The sequence below is a fragment of the Dreissena polymorpha genome, chromosome 5 (assembly GCF_020536995.1).
Source record: "Dreissena polymorpha isolate Duluth1 chromosome 5, UMN_Dpol_1.0, whole genome shotgun sequence".
Classification (NCBI taxonomy): domain Eukaryota; kingdom Metazoa; phylum Mollusca; class Bivalvia; order Myida; family Dreissenidae; genus Dreissena; species Dreissena polymorpha.
This window is the reverse complement of record NC_068359.1, coordinates 30,855,405-30,875,493: the sequence shown is the minus strand read 5'-3', so window position 1 is coordinate 30,875,493 and position 20,089 is coordinate 30,855,405. Positions and strand designations below refer to the sequence as shown.

At 36.7% G+C, this 20,089-nt stretch overlaps 1 long non-coding RNA gene across 2 annotated transcripts; it reads right to left on the bottom strand.

Moving 5' to 3' along the window:
- Positions 1-4,163: 4,163 nt before the first annotated feature.
- LOC127832482 (uncharacterized) lies at positions 4,164-11,950 on the bottom strand. 2 transcript variants are annotated; one of them, XR_008026912.1, is made up of 4 exons: positions 10,987-11,950; positions 10,540-10,610; positions 8,392-8,525; positions 4,164-5,286 (listed from the first exon to the last, which is right to left on the bottom strand). It is a non-coding gene; the product is annotated as an uncharacterized LOC127832482 (long non-coding RNA). The 2 variants fall into 2 exon arrangements; XR_008026913.1 differs by having other exon boundaries at positions 10,540-10,772; positions 11,071-11,950.
- Between the last annotated feature and the right edge of the window lie 8,139 nt (positions 11,951-20,089).

Genomic DNA, 20,089 nt, shown 5'->3' with positions numbered 1-20,089 from the left:
TGAATTGAAGCATTACTATTGAATATTAAAATATTTCAAAATGACGCATCATTGGAAAAGCCTTTTTTATCTATTGTGACATCAAAGTGCAGAAATTAAATATTGATAAAACTTTTAATACTACGGTTAAATCATTAGTTTGAAAATTAAAAATATGGTTACTAAATAAGTGTTATCATTTCAGATGTAAAGCAACCATTTAAATATGATTAAATTGTGTTTAATTATAAGTTTTGAAAAGGAGGCTTGTCCAATGGTATGCATACTTTTTCTCGAACTTTGCAATGTATGCACGTCCGATCCAGTTGAGATATTTTTTAAACATTTGTGAAACTATTGTTACATCATGGATTATGTATTATTATATACACGTATATGCATACATGTCTTTAAAAAAAGAAACAAGACAAACAAATGTGCGTTCTTAAATATAACAGTTGATTTAACTGAATAAAACCCCAAAATAATATTGAATTGCAAAAGAAATTGTACTTTGATGGTAAGACTGTAAATGTGGACTGAAAACATATAGCTTGTGTGAGTTTTGCCAATCAAATATTGAAAGAATTGACAATTTATTTTGGGAATGCACCTTATTCAAGAATTGTGGACAAATCTGCAACACTTTCTAAAATACGTGGACATTGAAATAAAATTAAGCAAAGAAATAGCCTTCCTTGGTATTATTGACATAAAAGTATACAATCATGTTCTAAATTCTATACTATAATGAAAACTTTTTTATTTAACATGAAAATAAAGAAATGCATCTCATACTTCAATATTTTTCTAAATTATCTCAAGATAAAAGTACAGACAGCAGCAGAAATTGCCCTTATTCAAAACTAATATGAAACAAATAATCAAAAACGGATCCACTTCTGCAACACATTCTTAAAGACGTAAACATTGAAATAAAATTAAGCAAAGAATTGGCCTTCCTTCATATTATAGACAAAAAGTATACACTAATTTTCTGAATTCTATTATATTGAAAACTTTTATATTTAACATGAAAATAAAGAAATGCATCCCAAATTTCAATACTTTTCTAAATTATCTCAAGATAAAAGTACAGATAGAAGCAGAAATTGCCCTTATTTAAAACAAATATGAAACAAATAATAAAAAATTGATCCACTTCATACAATATTTTTAAACCAACAGAACTTCTCTTCAAGTACGTATAAAATTTTATATAAGTGCCCATGCTCTCAACCATAAGAACTCGTTTATGTTTAAAGTGCCAACCGCAAAGTTCTAACAATTACAGAATCAAGACATATTTTACTATGTTTTGTATATGCTCTTAAATTGCTAGATATTTTTCTTGAACCATTTAAACAAAATGTGTATTGTTTGTATGTATGTGAGTACGTACGTGCATGCGTGCGTGCGAGCATGTGCGTGCGCGCGTGTGCGCGTGAGTGTGTGTGTGTTATCACCTGAAAAATTACGTAAACTAAACTAACAATTATTATTGTATCTTTTATTTAAATCGGACGTTAACAATTGCAATGAATTCGGTAAAGTATTGTTTTATGACACACGCTACTCTGATAGCATGTTGTGAAGAGAAAGTTAATTTTACTTCAAAATAATGTAACAAAAAACCACCACAGGGAAGTTATTATTAAAAACCAAAAAAACAAACACAAAAAACACAATATGATTCTGATGTGTCTATTGCAAAGCTTCGCGCGATAGAGATCTTAACACCTTATCTCAAACATTCAATCGGTCTGAACAAGCATGCCATACAAAACTAGACATGTTTAAGCCTTCACCCATACGAAGTTTTTACATACTTGTACGTGAATCATCAGGAAGTAAAGAATTAAATAGACATTCCTTCAGTCTGATATATTTGTGAGCAGTCTTATTGTCCACTAACATACGTAAGAGGCTTGGACAAATCAGACCAAGGCTTTTAAGTAATGCAATATTTGAATACTTGAGCAAGTAAAAATTGTGCATTATATACATACTGATTTTAACTGAACAAATACAGCGCTCTTGATCAAGAACAAGGAAATGAATAACAGTAATCTTCAAATCATGACTTGAGTCATCAAGTAATGTAATGGAATACGTATTCAAGTGTTCATTTATGATGATGTCTCAAAGCACGTGCCGTCATACATTGCAAATGATGAACTTCTTAAAAATAATTATTGTGATTAGTTAATATTTCATGCCTTAACTCATAATACAATGAGTAATACCCCGGTTTTACATTAATGAAATGTGTTTAATACTAAATGCTACAATTATAAAGTATACATTTAAATCTGTAAACAAACTTAAAGATCTAATATTACCTGATGTATTTCTTTTTTTTAATAAAGGTTGCATCTGGAAAAATACACATTAGTATAATCAACCCTTAAGACATACATATTGAAAAAAATACGCAATATTTAGAAAATCTCAACACTTAACGTACATAAGTCGGTTACCCTGTTTTTTATTTTACAAACAAATTCCTGGTACATTTTCTGAAATAATACAACTTTACAACTTTTTCCGGAAACGGTCAACGTTATGATTGCTGCGATACTAAATAACCGAACACTCTTGTTATATATCGTAAAAAAAGCTCGTAAAGTTGCCTCATCTGTTAGTTTATACCTATCTATTTTAGTTCCATTGCATCGAAAGCCTAAGGCTTATTTGACCTCCCCTCCTCCCCCTCCCGTATTTAGCGGTTTGTTAAGATCCTTTTTGTTATTTGAAATTATGGACGCGGAATAGCAAGTTGTGTTTGCGTTAGATACCTGTTCCTTCTACAATGTAATTGAATAACGACGTAAGTCTGGTGTCGATATTGTTGATGCATCATTTACAATATGTTTATAAAATATTGTCATTCGAGCAAGATTTTTCAATATTTAATTATTTGGCTATAAAAGAATTTAAGAACAACTGCGAGTTTTTCTTATCAAATTGATTAACTTGGCTGTGTTTATATTTATATCAAATTCTTTAAACAAAAACTAAGCTATCTTTAATTTAAACCTCTGTTAGTTACTTTATGACAAACATGTTCACTATTTTACTTTATTTGTACTTAAGAATAGTAGAGAAAATAAAAATCAGAAACTTTTTGTGACTTTGTAAGTTATTTTGTTGGTTAAAGGAGTAGATTATGATTTCCGATGTGTCCACAGTTGTAAGCGAACCTGACTATTTCTAACCACCTATAAAAGTGCGTTTTGAATATCTATTTATGGTTCAAACCACTTCTGCTCGTTATTGCCTTAGTCACATGACATGCAGTTTTACGCACGTATTGACACACTATTGATGATATTGTGATTCGCTTACAGCAACAATTTTAATTTCTTTCGGGATAAGAATGGTTGAACCCATAGAAACCTTGAGGTAAAAGACTGATTTGAGCAATATTATTTTAAAGCTTGATTATGGGACTGATGTCAAGCATCACTGACGATGTAACAGACTAAGCACACTGTTAAATAATATCGATTAATTAATTGGAAACTTTGATCCAGGTGTCGGTGAATTTGTGTAATTGTTGTCATTTAAAATCTGCACGTTGAATGTATAAAGGTCCTCGCGTTGGAAGTCCTTAATTTGTACGAACTTTTGCAGTGTGTGGTATATGCAAATGAAGGTCCTCGTGTTGTATGTAGATGTCCAGTGTGTGTGAAATATGCAAATGAACGTCCTCGCTTTAATGTCCTCGTAAGTGTAGCTTAGCAAGAGAGGTCCTTGAAGTGTTTTCTGTGGTAACTACTGCGTGTATTTTTTTTTTTAGAAAGTTTTCATTCCTACCTATATCTGCGTTTTCATTTATTTTGCAACAGCGAAAGGACAACGTTTTAATGATGTCCTCAAAAGCTATGTTAAAGTCCTGGTCCCCGGAAAGGTATCTATACAAGCAGGTGTTTGTGCGTTCGTGTGTGCACTTGTGTGTGTGCGTGGGTGCGCGCGTGTGTGTGCGTCTGTGTATAGTGCGTGTGTGTGTGTGTTTTGGTTTGTGACAGCGAGTGTGAATCCGCCTGAGTGCATGCTTTTTTATTTGACTCTTCTATTAAATGATTTATACTGACAATATATGTTGTATGTGTGTGAACTATTGAGAAAGAATAAACTGTATTTTTTTACTCTTTTGAAAAATATAAATACAATTCTGAACGAGTGATTCATATATGTTATATTATATTACCAATGTGTTATGCATTAACATGTAAATGAAGTCTATGTAAATGTATAACATGGTAAAATAAATGAAAAAAATAGATTTACAAACAACAGATTTGTCATACTGATAGCATGTTCAGCTCAGTAAAATGTGTGCAATTATCAACCGACCAAGTAATGGTTATTTGAAAAAAAAGGCATATTTCAGCTGAAGGGCACGTCAGAGTTCAGTTTGGAGAGCTTTAGGTCTACAACCATTACTGTAGCTCACTCCCTTATATAAGATCCTTTAGATTTTACTCTCAACGTTTAGCTGAAGGGCACGTCAGAGTTCAGTTTATTGCCCAATGACCTTGTCGTCTAACAGGTCATGAAAATAGCTAACTATTTGGAGAGCATGAGGTCTACCACCATTACTGTTGCTCAGTCCCTCATCTAAGATCCTGTGGATTTTACTCTCAACGTTTTCAGAGTCAGTATCTGCGAATTAGGCAAGTAACTCTAAAGCAACTGGTGTGGCCTTCAGTTTAGTTCTACTCATTATGTACTGCACTGGATCATCAGAGCTGTTCCAGACGGGCATTTCAGTAAATACTTCCACTACAGTTCATGCAAGGCTCCAAATGTCTGTCATTTCATTTGAACTTTGTCTTTCAAGAAGGATCTCTGGTGCCTGATATGCAGAGGTTCTAGGCTGTAAACAAATCCCAGCCACAGTTGTCATAATAGTGTTTGTTGTCTTTATTTTCCTGAGACCCATATCACATTATTTCAACATATGAAACTCGTTTGCAACAAGTACATTTTCAGGCTTGATGTCCCTATGTATGATCATGGGGTTTTGTGCATGCAGATATGCATCAGCTTGGGATATCTTTAAGCAAATATTTAACCTAACTGACTCTTTCCTCTAGGAAATATTTCTTTACACGTCTTTCAATAATTGTTTCCACAGTTAGATCTTCATCTGCATTGTAATCCATTCTTTGTACACCTACTCCTTTTGCCTTAGTAACGACTCTTTATTTTTCATTTGAAAAGTGCCTGCCATCCAATGTATAATTTGTATATAGTGTGTTTTCCACTTCCCATTTTGCCTTGACTAATATCTTGTTTCTTCTGAAAAACAAAAAGACAACATGAGCCAAAATATAAGAAAATGACAAGAGCTGCACGGTCGGAGGCTGATGCCCCGCAAACAGGGCAGTATTTTATGCAACAAAACTAACCACAAGAGTTAATCTTATCATAATGATGTGACTTAGCTACTGAAATAGGGGTCATCTATTGTCCAAGGCAATGCACATGGAAATGATAAGGCCAATCAGTCGATTCGCAGACAAGTTCGTAGACAAGTTATTGACAGGAATCAATTTTCACATTTTATGTGACAGACACCTTTGACCTAGTGACCCAATTTCAATAGGGGTCATCTACTGTACAAAGCCAATACACATGGGAAGTATCAAGACAATCGGTGCATTATTGACAACATTTATTGACAAGTTATTGATTGGAAACCATTTTTACATTAAGTGTGATATTGACCTTTTTCTTTGACCTAGTGACCCCAATTTCAATAGGGGTCATCTACTTTCCAAGACCGATGCACATGGGAAATATCAAGCCAATTCGTCAATTGGTTGACGAGTTATTGATCGGAAAACGAACTGGTCGACCGACAGACGACAGACAGACAGACAGACCGACCGACCGTCGCCGACATCCAGCAAAACAATATACCCTCTCTTTTTCGTAAGGGGGGGGGGGGCGTGGGCATTAAAATTGGGACAGTTTCAATGAATGACCTCGTTTGTAAAACAAGTATGCCTACCTTAGAGAGTCCAATTTGAGATAGGAATGTCTCCATTTAAGGTTCCTAAGAAAACAAACAAGGTAAACAGGTGCTATCAGAGGGGAGAGAGACAGACAGACAGACAGACAGACAGACAGACAGACAGACAGACAGACAGACAGAACAGACAGACAGACCGACCGACAGATAGCGACAGAGGCTGATGAACAAAGATAAACAGAGACAGACAGATATGTTTTAGTCATATATGAACAAGGAAAGTTAATGCTTTACTATTAAGTATGTATAAAAAAGCAGTTATTTTGAGAAATGTTTGTGAAGTTGTTGCTCCTGTCTACAGGTTGGTGGTATGTTGGTAATGTATTAAAAGTAATATGTCAAAGGACTTCTTCACCTAGATAAGTTTAATGAAGTTCGGATTAAAACGTGTTAAGTTATAAAGGGCACAAGACTCTGGTGTACAGATAGACAGCCAGGCCGACATTTGCGAACTAATATAACCTGGCATCTCTGATGGAGGGCATAATAAATCATGTCAACACGGAACATTTTGTAAATGTTACCAAAAATCAAGCTTGTCTTGTATTGACAAGTTAATTGTTACTTTTTTGTTATTTCTTAATCTTTATTTTTTGTTATTTCTTATAACTTATTTCTTATTTGTTATTTCTTATTAAAACTAGTTATTTCTTACTAGTTATTAATTGTAACTTATTTTTTATTAGTTATTACTTATTTCTTATTACTTATACGTTATTTCTTATTGCTTATTAGGTATTTCTTATTAATTAAAAATATACCGGGTCAATATTTCAATATTTACAAATATTGATGGTTCAGTAAATACGACAAGAGGGACATGATTGCCATTAACATCTCAACTGACAAATTGACATGCAGTTTTTTACCATAATTATTTTACAAATGAGACCCAGTTTGAAATTGACCAAGACGACAAGCATTTTGACCATAAATCATCAAGGTTGGACCAAACTTCAGTTCTCTATAGCATTAAAAATTACAAATAAGGTTCAGCATTTACCTATAAACATAATTTCTTGCCCCAGGATTAAGTGTCCTAGTATCAGGTAATACTGATGTCTTACATTGCTAAACCATGTTATGATACCCAACTGAATGAAAAATAACCATGTGAATTTTGAACATACTGTAAAATCTGAAATAAACCCACCAACAAACTATAAGAGCTTATAGTAAATATGATGTACTGTAATAAGGAAAACAAGAAGGCAAAGACGGCTCTGTATCGCTAACCGGAGTCAAAGAGCTACAAAAGTACCTTTGTCAGCTTTTAATTTTTAACCAGACAACCATAGTTCCATTTGGATTTTTGTTTCCATATACACTTAAAGGATAAGCGTTATAAAATGATTTTTAATCAAACCAGTGGCTCATAATTTTTAATGAAACCTCCTATTAGTTGCTATGGTATCAAGAGCTTGTCGAACACAAAATGCCCCACCACCCCTTGATGCATTCAGTAACGTTGGGCTGTTAATTTTAAGCTATTTTCAAGAATGAGACCCGAATTAAGAACTTTTAAGACTGTGCGAACTCTTTTCACGCAGGGGGCTATAATTTCCTGATTACAACCTACAATTACAAGCATTATAGAGTTAAAATCTGGATACCGCTTTACCCGATCCAGGTCACTGTTTCCTTGACCTCTGGCTATACTTGCAAAAAATCAAAAGGGGTATTTTGCTGGTCATGGTCAACCTCCCTCTAAAATTTCATGATCCTAGGCCGAACTGTTCTTGAGATATTATCCGGAAACCGTTTCACTATTCTGGTTCACTGTGACATTGACCTTAAACATACTGCACTAACAATAAATAGGGGTCATCCATCTGCTGGTCAAGGCCAACCTACCTATCAAGTTTCATGTCCTAGGTCAAAACATTCTTGAGTTATCATCCTAAAACTGTTTGGTCTCGGACCAACCGACCGACATTTGCAAAGCAATAGATCCAAACTGCTGCGAAGTGGGGCATAACTAGAGGTCCATATGGATTTCAATTCCTTGAGTAATCTTCGTACAAAAGGACTTTTATTGTGAAATTATTTACAACTCAGGTGGTAGTTTGGCTGAGTGCTTAACACAGTTGAGTCAAAAAGATATATATTAATATTTTCCGATTGGTTGCTATGCCGATGAGAGCTCCGTGCAGACTTATATTCCTTGAGCAATTTGGCAGAGGACTACTCAAATATCATTTCTGTGAAATTAGTTTCCAAATAGGCTAGTGTTTGATTTGTCATGTTTTTTTATCATAATATTTTAATTGGTACAGCTATGGCATGCAGACTTCGATATGATTTCAATTATTTGAGAAATAACAGTCGAAGACATTCCAAGGATCAATTTTGTGAAATTATTTTCAAACCTGGCTGGTTATGAAACCTTAGGAACTGGTGTAGACTTTTTCTTATTGGTTTCCTTGCTTATATTCATCCTTCCTGACTATATTTTGTGAACAAGTTCTTCAATTCTTTGTGTTATTATTGCAGATTCGTCAGCCTGAAAATAAAGTACAGTGAATTGTTAAAATATTTTAAACAAGCAAGAGGGCCATGATGACCCTTGATCCCTAACCAAAACACAATGAATTGGGTTATCCAGCATCAGGGCGGGGTCTGATCCACCTTCTATACTTCAGATGCCTCTCTCATGCTTTCAATTAGGGCCGGATCCCCACCTCATGGAATTTGTTTGACCCACTCAGAAAATGACCAGAAGGGATAAAAATACCTGAATTTGTATACATAGCAAGGAAAGATCTAATAATTTTGATTCGGACCATCCCCCAACAAATAAATAATTGTCAAAGTTGGACGACCTGGAAAAAGATATTTTTTATTCTTGTAGGGGAAAATCAATTAGGATATTTAATTGAAAACAGTCAAAACATTCAAAGTCTTTGAATGCAGTGTTCTCGGCTTACTTGATTATTGATTATCTGCCTACAGTACTTTTTATTATTTATTTTGTAACGACAATTGCCCAGTCTCTCGGGTTTCCTTTGTACAACATGTATGCCTGATGGCATAGTTAGTTAGAAATATAAAATTACAAAATATGACAGTTAAGTTTATAATTGGTAAATCGGATGGCAATGATTTAATAATTGTTAGGAATTATGTTTCACATGAATGCATCGGAAAATAAATGTATTAAGTAATTAAATTTAGCAGTTATTCAAGTTGATCTCCACCCAATTAAACATCTGCTTATTAAAATGGTATAAACCGGGCTAATTCATAAAGTCACGTGACCTGTGACTATATAATCAGCAGCTTATGGGGAATTAGGCAGAACTGCTCGCGCCGTCGGTCAAGAAACATCGGTCCGGTAATAGTAAAGGAAATTAAGCTGGTGATAGCTAATTCTGCATTAACTCCTTGCGAATACCTCGTACCAGTCTTGTTTGGGCTATGGGAAACCAGCAGAAGCGAGACATTAGAAAGACTCGCTATTCCTTGTCCTTGGATTATTATTGCACAAGAATTGCGTTTGCTGCGATATATAAAGCGACAAGGATATTGTGATATGCTGACCAGGCTTATTACACAAAGAGCTAGTGTATTACATCCTCAGGCCAGTGTTCCTTGCGCCCGTCTTCTAGATCTCAGTGATAACCATTCCCTGATTTGAGTTGCCCATCCAATCTTATTTGTAGATCCCATCTCGGATATTAGGTTGATCAAGTTTCGTTTTGTTATTATTGTTCAATCATTTGTCTAATCATCAGGCAGGTAGCCCCAAGGACAATTTATATGTAGTATTATTGGCTCATGTTAATACTTGGCGTGCACTAGATCCCCTGCACGGTACAATTTCAAAAGAAATATGTTACCTCAAATTCCAAAACCTAAAGGTCACTTTCAAATGAAATATATTCGTTGCTCTGAGAACCTCTAAAGTAGGTCCTGTTCGTATTCCATACAGTACATCACAACTCCTTATAAATACAACTGAAAACAAGCTACATAGGTAAGCTTTTTTCGGTGTTTTTTTTAATTTTACAAAGTCTAGCAGTGTTTAGCTTGTTAAAATTGCGATATGTGTTTTTGAAAAGTACTCAGACTCTCAAGGGCAATAGATGTACAGTACTTCCAGGACATAAGATTATTATAGCAATAATAATAATAATAATAATAACAACAATGTTAAGGAAAAAAATACAACATGAAAAATAAAAGAATTCTATCCAAGTTTACGATGTGTACTAGTCCAAAGGGCGTGAAATAAACAACCGACAACACTACCGGTTAACGAACACTGAAATTCTTTCTTCCTCACTTGAGATATCTTCCTACATTCAGATTGAGTCACTCCTGACATAATAATTTTGAAGCTCTCTTAAACACAATAAATGGCTGCAGAATGAATAGTACATCAAGCCAACATTTTATATACAGATATCTATTAACATGTTTATTTACAGAACGTTTCACATGTTTCAAGTGTGACAGCTCTTGTGTATCAGTTCATCAATTTATGAATAAATCAAATAAATAAGTACATAATATACCGTAGAATCGCCGTCACTAGAGCTGTCCTCCATCTCCATGCTTCTGTTTTTTCGCGCGTATAAACTCGTAGCTATTAAGTAATAAGTAATAACTAATAAGTAATAACTAATAACAAATAACTCATAAAAAGTAACAAAAATGTCCCTCCAGGGTTTCCGTAGCTATTAAATTATCTCCTCTTTTGTTCAATGCACCCTTTCTTTATTTACTGCACCGCCCTTTTTTAATTGCACTTCTATTTTATTAAGTTTTGCACTCCTCTTTTTTCTATATCGTGGCCTCGACTTAGTTACTCGAGGCCACGACATAGCTTACTCGTGGCAAAAAGTTAGTAAGTCGGGGCCACGAGATAAAAACAGAGGAGTGCTATTAAAAAAAAGAGGAGTGAATGTCACTTCTGTGCCACCGTACTTTACAGACTCGATAAGTGTAAGTAATAAACAGACCTGGACAGAGTGCTATTAAATTATCTCCTCTTTTGTTCAATGCACCCTTTCTTTATTTACTGCACCGCCCTTTTTTAATTGCACATTCTATTTAATTAAGTTTTGCACTCCTCTTTTTTCTATGTCGTGGCCTCGATCAGTAACTCGAGGCCACGACATAGCTTACTCGTGGCCACAAGTTAATAAGTCGGGGCCACGAGATAAAAAACACTGGACCTGGACAGAGTGCTATTTATCATCTAATAGCGAGATGATTACTATTTACATGCTCATGTTTATAGATAATGCATCAGTATTTACATCAGTATAATCACACATCAATTCATACTGTAACATTGAATACAAAGGCCATGTTTGACGTGAGAGTGGGTGTACTTGTGCAATGTCTATCACAATTCAAGTAGATGTATTCAGTTAATAATCGTTGTTTAAAATATACCGATATAATGCTTAATATACATTACATCTGGTTGAAAACCATTTTAAACACAACATATATGAATGATAAAATATTGTTCAAAGGGTGATTTTTTTAAAAGAAAAACCTTACAGATGCAGAAAGTGTTTTTAGGACTGAAGTTTGCTCACGGACGTCCTTCAAAATTTGTGTTACTGGAGAAAGCTTCGCAAGGCAGTTTTATTTTTATGACGGTATTGTTTTTTGTCGTGAAGAAATGTTTGCACATGTGCTTTTGGTCAATCTAGTGCACATGAATATGATATATAAGATGTAGGCGCACACAGAGCTTCCAGTACGTGTCCAAGTGAGCTGAAAGTGTGTGATCTCAAAACAGAATTGATGGGCACACATACAATTGCATGGAACAAAACTATATTTTTAATTGATTATGATTACACAACTTAATACAATATTAGTTATTAAAGACCATGCGTTTTCGCTGATTAGATGCATAGTATGCTGGTAATGGTCCTTTATTCAGCAAATGTATTGTTAAACTCTCTCTCTCTCTCTCTCGAGAGAGAGAGAGAGAGAGAGAGAGAGAGAGAGAAGAGACAGAGAGAGATACCAGAAGAGAGCAGAGAAGAGAGAGAGAGAGGAGAGAGAGAGATAGAGAGCTTCTTATCTATAATCTCTATCTGCCTGATCTCGCTCTTGATATCTATCTCGAATAGACTCTCTCTCTCTATCTGTATAGCCTGTCTCTTTCTCTTGTATTCGTATATCTTCTAGCTCTCTTCTCTTCTCTCTCTCTCTCTCTATCTCCTATCTCTCTCTCTCTCCTCTCTTGTCTCTCTCTGTCTCTCTGTTCTATGTCTCTCTGCTACTCTCTATCTCTCTCTATCTCTCTATCTCTCTATCCTCTACTATACTCTCTCTCTCTCTCTCTCTCTCTCTCTCTTCTCTCTCTCTCTCTCTCTCTCTCTTCTCCTCTTTTCTTCCGGTCTCTATGTTAACCGTTTTCTTTCCTTATCTTTTACTATCCTTTCCTTCTCGCTTACTCCTCTGTCACTGAACTGTTCTTTCACATGTATTCGTCCTTTCTCAATTTCGATTCGCCATTTATAATCGACTAATGAAACCAAATAATGTATTTATTGCTTAAATATTGTAAGTGTTATAGAACACAACTATTTAACATGGAAAGTACCATACACATATTGCATTTTACCAGGAGCATGAGCGTATGCTAACGTACGCATTACAATACAATCATAAAAACATGTATCTATATAAAATCAGATTCAACCACTAAGGCGTTAACTCGCGTGTGTTAATAAGCTTCTAACCACCGAAGACCAAACAGTTGGTTTGTTGAGTGTTAAAAACAATATTGCTAAAGTAATTTTGATTCAACCATATCATATAACAAACACATATGCAACTTAAATGAACACATGATTATGACTATTGGTACCGTACATGGTTAATTAATGGTGTCAATGTCAATTGTTCGCATTGCATACTGTATATGCCTATATCAGCTCCACTGTAAAGACATTCATAGTCACAGTGACATTTGAGCACATTATGTAATAACAGTTCATGTGTACATTTAACATATATTTAACTTTGTAACAGCACAGTCAATAGCATTAGCATTGAATTAATACGATTTCATATTAAGACAATAATATTTTAATATTTTGTTATTGTTATGCAGTAAACAATAATGTTATATTCTGATAATTCATGGCTCGAAGTCGCTCGCGTCTGCGCCCGAAGTAGTTTCGATTAAATCGAAAAATAGAAGCTTCGATTTCTTGAATATGGAGCCGTTAGAAACTGCAACTACTAGTCGTGGCTTTGGGTACTTAACACAGACCACTGCGGTCGGGGTTCCCCCAAGTTTTGATTTTGGCAGGAAACTATTAAATGTCCATTTTCGGTCACGATTGAGAAGAACGATTCCGTCGCTTGAGTCTGTTAAGAGATAAAACGGCCCCCTGTTACTTACAGCGATATCGATTACTCTGTATCTATGACATGTTTCTTTTGTAAGAAATTCACATTCATTGTCCTTTTTTAACACTTGCAATTCTTTCCGTTCTACGTCGGAGACGTGCATGATGAACTCAGAGTCCACATGAAGAATCAGCACATTTTTGCCGAAGAGACTTTCATTGGCTTCATCATTCACAAATTTTCTGATGTTCGATCCATGAAGATTCTTTTGCCTGATATAACCATGACTGCCAACGAGTGGTGAAAACGAAGCGAAAAACGATTCCCGCTGGAAACAAATACTCGTGCATCCTTGTTCCAGCGATATTTCTTCAACCATTGACAATGCGGTAGATCCTTGGTCATCTGTCAGATCGTATATCCAGCACTTACTGGCACTAAAGCGTCCAGTACACAGCACTGCAAACCTCGATGGCGAGACTTTTGCCATATCATCCAGTGTACCTAAAAGTCCCCTTTGCTTTCGCGAAAAATATATATTCTTCTTCGCGTCCATTTCCTTGCTTAGTATCAAAAGACGATGTGTCTTCCTATTGGTTATCAGAACAAAGTCACCAAGTACTAACAAAGCACTGATTTCTCCCTTAACAAATCCTTTCTCTTCCGCGAATTTGGCACTTAACTGTGTTTTGGTGTCCATGATCGAAGTAACAATGCAAGTATATTCAATCACATCACCTTTTTCAATAACTGCGTAGATCTGTTAATATAACGAGCTTTTATGGGAATACCGGTAACCATTTTGTCAACGTTATTTTTAGAAACCAGAAGTTGCAACATACGCACGCAATGTCATATCAATATTTTAGCGACATGGTCATACAAAAATATTCATACCACTCTCATAAAAGAATATGAAAAATAAATTGCACCAGGAAGAGGAAACAGACAATTATGCAACGACACCAAATTGTGCATTTTTCAGCGGACGATTCGTTTTCATATTCGAAAATGTTTATACCTTTTTTTATAAAAGAAAACCAAAACATATGCAGCTTTATTATTTTGTCAGGTTTTGGTTTATTGCCAGGCATGGGATCCCGCATTTCTAGGTGACCCAATTTTATCGTTATCATAACAACTTTTTAACCTATGATACATATGTACTCGTGTTTCTTACCACACACATACCATTATTTAAACGCACATAAAAGCAGGAAAGAAAAGATGATCGGATACGTACATTGGAGAGAATAAATCGAAAGAGTATGGTATTCAGCTATACAGACCTATATCGCATTCATGTATTATGCATGCATTTATCTTCATAGAAAAGTTAAACGTATGAATGTTTCAGAGTGTGATATTCTAGATATATTGACCGGTATTTGTTTGTAATTTAATTTCCCCGTTTTACTAGGATCCGTTTAATAATTCTGATAAGAGTGTTCGTGTGTTTGTGTTCGTTTTTTCTCATGGTCGTTGTCGGCTGATTTACTAATGTATATGCCCTGGGCACTCTCAAGAATTCTACAATATATCACGGGTACGCAAAATACGCTGAAAGGCACCCGGTCATACTCAGGTATACTTGTTAGTCGTAATCTGTTATCTCTTTTGTAGCTTTTCCAAAACCAAATGTTAAGGATAGCTAATCTACAAATTTACTCATACCGGTATATCTTTACACTTTTTTCACACGCTTATTTTGTTACGGAGGGTCTTGAATGCAGTTTCTCGTCAGTTGATTTGATATGGGAGATTGTTTTAAAAAATTTATTAGACAGCTTTAGATGTTTATAACGTTTATTATATGTATGGAGAATATCAGTCGTTTACATGGAAACTCAATACTTTCTATCCTCTTTGCCTGAATTCTATCACTATATAAGTACAATCAATGATTATGTTAACCTGTTCTTCTAAGGAGTGTTCATCCCATAGCTTTATAGCTTGACATGTTCATCCAATAGCTTTATAGCTTGACATGATATTAAGAAATTAAAATCATGTTTAATATCACTCATGATTGGTTTTCAAACAAACCCCAGGACAGTGAATTCGAGAAGAAAGTGTGACATCGTCTCCTCTCCATAGCTGCATATACGACAAGTTGGATCGACCTCACTGTTGTTGAACGTGCTCTTGAACTCTAAAGAATGTTTAGTTCCTGTCATCAATTTTAGCTTTACCATAACTCTATTGGCGTCTCGTATGATCTTGCAGGTATCTGTAGCCAAGGGTGAGGTCTTCCAATGGCTATGTGTTGTAGATTTAGATCTCGTAATTTACTCGTGTCAAATGCTTTTGCGAGTAGCACATCTTGCCATATGGGTCCCCAGGATCATATTTTTAAACAGTTTGTGTACGTCAAAAAATAAGCTTGCATTTTTTCAGTCTTTACACTACCTTTGAGTGGGGCTAGACGCCTTTTAACCGCATCGACTTTCTGCGGACATACTGAGTTGAATGTAACAATGGCGCTTTTATGGATCATAGATTCAACTTTCAGAAATCCACTCAACAAATAGATGGCTGCATGATGGGTACTTATGTGAAGCATATACAATTGTTTAAGTAATCGTTTCTGCGCAAGCTCTAACTTGTCTATGAGACTACGCCTTGGCAGCACAGCTTCCAGCCCATACAGCAAGATGGGACTGACAAACATTTTGATAGTATGTAGAGCTGATCGTGCATCTAGTCCTCCCCTCCCACACCAAGGAGTCCACTTGAAACGAAACTGTACACATCTCTTGTTTGCCTTTTGAATGTTGTTATTGACATTATGCTCAGCAGTTCCTTTCAATGTAGTTACTCACAAAAGTACAAGATGTGTGCTACAGAAATATAAAGAAGTGAGACTCCAGCTGCTGGAGCAGTATTGTATTCTCATTAAAAACAATAAGTTGGTCCTTTATTTAAGGCAAGTGACCGATTGCCCAGACAGTACAAAACAGCACAATACAGCACAATACAAACCAACATAAACACAAAATATTAATAAAGCTGGGGTCACCGCCTTGGAACGGTCAATGCAAAGCATTGGGGGTTTAAACCGGTAATAAAGCGCTCAACCTCACACTTGGCCCAGCAATATTCATAATACATTTAAGTGTAAATAAAATTTAACGTCATAGCATTGTAACTCAAATCAAACAATAATAAAAGGGAATTAAAACGCATTCAATTCAATTACAATTTAATTACTCAATGGTATTGAAGATACCAGAGCAACAGAGTTACAACTTGTTGACGAACGATAAAATGAAACTACAAACAAGTGTCAACTACATTCCTTCTTTATAGAAAAAGATTTAAGAATATAGCGTCATTAAGTTAATATTTCAGATAATCATCGCGCAAATACAGGAAGAAGCAGCAATAATGGGTGTAAAAATTCCATATTACATTGCTTGGTTGTTTATGTGACTGCTAAAAATTAAATTAATAATAATTAAATTAAAAAAGAAACGCCTATCAGAGAGAAAGACTTTGTGACTTTATTGTTATAAATAAAGAACTCATTATCTTATTTTTTTTCCAGATGGCAGTACTTAAAGAGCTTTAGTTTTCTTTGGCTTAGTATATATCTTTAGCAGTTTGAAAAATCATCAGCCATACTTATAAAAATTGCGGCGTCTGCTAGGCACTTAGCATGAATAGTAATATCATTTGCACAAGCACTTGAATTGCCCTTAATTGTTGCTATCGAGCACCCGAGATCTGAGGATTCCAAACGTTGTAAAAGTGGGTTCATTAAGACTTTATATAGCTCCGTACTGAGCAGCCCTCCTTACGCATTCCTTAATTTTTGTTGAAAGGTTCTTACTGTTCCATCGGACCACGCTTCTTGCATCTGTATGGATACTCTGTATGATTGACCAATGCCTGTCAGTTATTCCAGCATGGTATACCATTCGAAGTGGTTGGCTATGTGCAACAACATCAAATGCCGCTTTGAGATCAAAGAAGATCATGTTAAAATGCTCACCGCTGTCCTTACATTCTCTTGTCACTTGTTCCACAATCAGAGCAGCGTGAACCGGTGAGGTGTTCCTCTGTTTTTTGCTTAGGTTAGTATGTTTGCGTGTCCTGTAACGAGTGTCCGGGGTACTTTTAAAGGGGCCTTTTCACGTTTTGGTAAATTGACAAAATTTAAAAAAAACGCAAATTTTCGTTGTAGTTATGATATTTGTTAGCAAACAGTAATACTGAACATTTACCATGCTCTAAAATATCAATTATATGCATCTTTTGACGATTTTAAAACCCTAAAATTATAAAGCGTTGCAACGCGAAACGATTGAATAATTAGGAGAGTCCTGTTTTTGTCGTTATATTTTGTGATACTACGAGGATTGCTTATATAAAGTATAAAATACACCACTTATTGTATGAGCACGGATGGCCGATTGGTCTAAGCGATAGACTTTTACTCCAGGAATCAGTGATTCGAGCCCAGTTGAGGGTTACTTTTTAATTTTTTAAAAATTCTTGTTTTTTACTGGAGCTCTTTAGATCCAATGTTTACATTTATCAATATAAAGCAGTTAATGACAAACTTCAATACATGCCAAATTCTGTGAAAAGGTCACTTCCAGTAGTACAGATCACAGCCGATATTGACCAATCATGCAGGCTCCATAAGTTGTTGTCGGCTCAGGTACTTCTTAAAAGTACTACAGATACCCTTAAGAATTCCATTAAGAGCCCCGTGTACGGAAAATATTCTTAAATGCACCGGCAATACTCCGGGGTACTTTTTAGTACTGTTTTCGTATTCCGGGTCCTTTGTAGTATAATATAGAGAACCAGGTGTACTTTTAAATTGTACCTGAGCCGGAAAAAGAATAGTGCCGAAATAAGCCTTGTATATTAATGACTGTAAGCCGAACGATTTCAAAACGTGTTTGTCACCGGTTTGACTTGTGCCCAATCTAATTTGAACCAGTTTGACTCCTTACATCTGTATCACTGAAGCGCATTGGCCGGCATGATGACATATGACTTAAGTCCATATACTTTTCTAAATGAAATTGTGCAGACGGGTTTTAAGACTCACAATACACGCAAAACATTGTCATTTCGTAGTTTGAAGACATGCAAAGCCAATAGCAGGCTATGAGTCGGCTGACAATCCGCTCCAAGCGGTCACTGGAGGTCGCTCTCCGCGTCTCGTCACTCCGCATGCGCCGCAACGCTTTCGGCATGTCTGCCACACCACTCAGGTCAGCCACAACAGTCCCCCCGTCTTTTTTGTTGATCACCATTTCCCGGAACCATGCATCACCGCCCGAAAGAATAATAATGCCTATCCTGGGTTGCCAAACTGGCATACGTTTGGGGCCATCCATCGCCAAGGTTGATCTACGGGGCAACCTGCCCCATGGGAACCACACCGAACAGGTCATGGCGTTCCTCGTGGTGACCTCAAAGATGTGCAGCGTTGTCAACCCCCGAAGTTCCGCCAACATCGCAGCCACATCCCCAACTTCCGCTGCCGCTGGCGCACCAAAAATCTCTGATGGGGTCTACTGAAGTACGGGGCGTCTGTCTAAATGAGGAGTTGTTCCTCCCTTATGCCCACTTTAACGGCCACTTGCTCCTGGTTAAAGTGTTCCACACTCCTGTTAAAACTAAAGTGGGTGTTGGGAAAAACTTCAGCCACCACCCGACCACCAGATGGTTTCCTTTGAAAGCGTGGAGCTGGATCCTCTGTTGCCTCGGAAGGGGCTTTAAAAGATGAAATAGCAACAGATGTGTCTCCATACCACTGTCGCCTTTCATTCCTCGACAATGAAGCCCCAGCACTTTACTTTTTGGGATGAGGGGCAGGATTTTCTGCAGCAGTCTCATCCGGTACTACCAGTCCGCCGGGTCCAGCGAGTGGTCCAACCCCACTTCACCAACAGCAACCACCCTCGGATTGGCAAGCAAACTGCTCAACCTCTCCAAAGCGTCCGTGAGGAACCTCCTCAAGCTTGCTGCATGCTTAGGCTGAATTCCAATCGCAACGATGACCTAAGGTGGGAAGCTGTCAACATTGCTTGAAAATGGGTAAGTCTCTGGGTCGCAGAAACTAGCCACCGCGTGTTTGAGCATGAGTCTCACCACCTGCTGTTCTACTCCCAAAGCCAGAACGTCCTCTATGGTACCATGAATATTAGCGACACGTCTTAGCCGATCAGGGTGGAAGTGACTATCCACTGCTTCTGGGAGCAACTCAACCACGGTCGGGGGATAAGCAAACTGTTTAATCCAATAGATACGATCTCTGGGCTTCAGCAAGGTCGTCAACATGTACAGGACTCTCGAATGATATAGTCCTGCGACACTGTTTACGGGCGCTAGTGTAAACTCCGCTGGAACTGGTTCCTGCAGGTATTTGCAAAAACCTTCCAAGAAAAGCAAAGAGGATGACCTCGGGCGAACCGTCTTGTAGGACTCCAGTCAATGTTGGGAGTTCACCAGGTCCAGAAAGTCATGATGCGTCCCCGGTGTACCGAGTAACCATGTTGCAACCTGCAACATTGCTCGAAACCGCATACCCTGGACTGTGCGCTAGGGTCCTCCAACCGTCCATCTAAAACTGTTGGCACATGCCTAGTCATCGCATGGACACTTCTAAATTCCGCCCACGCTGTCAAAACCAGGGACACAGTAGGTTCGGTTTCTGATACGCTTCTCCACATGGCGCTGGCTCTTCAATCTCTTCTGGACCTGTGAAAAACTGTC